The 1,279-nt window shown below is 39.2% G+C and overlaps 1 pseudogene; it reads left to right on the forward strand.

Moving 5' to 3' along the window:
• Nucleotides 1-617: 617 nt before the first annotated feature.
• On the forward strand, nucleotides 618-1,040 carry LOC143585816 (ethylene-responsive transcription factor ERF026 pseudogene; annotated as a pseudogene).
• Nucleotides 1,041-1,279: the final 239 nt, after the last annotated feature.

A 1,279-nucleotide genomic window follows, 5' to 3' on the forward strand; every position in this document is an offset into this window, starting at 1 on the left:
CTACCACACTCCCATCAAGTGTAAGTTTTGGTTTTTGATATGATGTATTATGCCTGCCGTTGAAAAAATATATAAATAAAAACTGTATGAGACTCGCAGTCGTTTTCTAATACGTCTACCACACCCACATCAAGTGTAAGTTTTGGTTTTTAATATATATATTACCACCCCTGCCGTAAAAAAAATATACAAATAAAAATTGTTTGAGATTCATTGTCGTTTTCTAATACGTCTACCACACCCCATCAAATGTTAGTTTTAGTTTTTTATATGATATATTATACCTGCCGTAAAATAAATGTATAAAAAAAAGCCACTATTGATCTAAGCCTAATTATTGAGTATCAAACAAATAGCTTTGGCGAAGCTTAGTCAATGATGATTGTCCATTTAATATTCAACACTCAATGATTTTACTTGTTTCACAATCAAAGGCATTTTAAACATTTTACTACCTCAAAATACATAGATTAAGCGGTCACATTTACCTTATCTAGAAACCTTTGTCGTTTGTTAAAAAGCACATACGCGAACCTGCCACGGTCCATAATGTTTCTTGTCACCACCGACAGTATCTGGTTGTCTATAACAACCCCAAACTCATCCAATAACATAGCATGGATAACCGTCGCCGCCACAACCCTCTTTCTACTGGTACACAGGGTGGCAACTTCTCCACCCGCCACCCTGTATACCATGGCATCCGATGCAGAGCCACAAAATGGGTTTCTGAAATTCGGGAGCCAAGCAAGTCAAGCCGTATATGGCTAGGCACGTATCGAACACCCGAGATGGCGGCTGCCGCCTATGATGTAGCGGCATTGGCACTCAAAGGTAAGTACGCCATGTTGAACTTTCCTGAATTCAATTATTCAGACATGGTTCCCGAATTTCCCACTTCTAATGAGATCAGGGCTGCAGCCGCAAGGGCGGCTGCTGCTCGAGCTCTAGCTAATGAAAGTGGAAGTGGATCCTCGACGAATATGTTATGTGACGATGGGGAAGATAGTTCGAGTGGAGGTAATCCGGTGGACAAATGAAGCCAGTATGAAGTTATAAGTTAATATTGGTCGAAAACTTGTTGAGTGTATGTGTGCATTTGGGCTTATTAAAAAGTTAAAAAAGCAGTATGAAGTTGTTGTATGTTGGTGAATGTATAAAACTAAGTGTACGTGCTACTTATACCTTATGATGTAATATGCATAAGTTGTTCGGCTGTTGTTGTTCCATGTTTTATTGTGGATGTCTGAGGATCAAACTCCAATACCATCAGGTTTAC

Source organism: Bidens hawaiensis, unplaced genomic scaffold, assembly GCF_021521415.1.
Source record: "Bidens hawaiensis isolate Kalapana, Puna unplaced genomic scaffold, B.hawaiensis_p1.1 tig00034178_1, whole genome shotgun sequence".
Lineage (NCBI taxonomy): Eukaryota > Viridiplantae > Streptophyta > Magnoliopsida > Asterales > Asteraceae > Bidens > Bidens hawaiensis.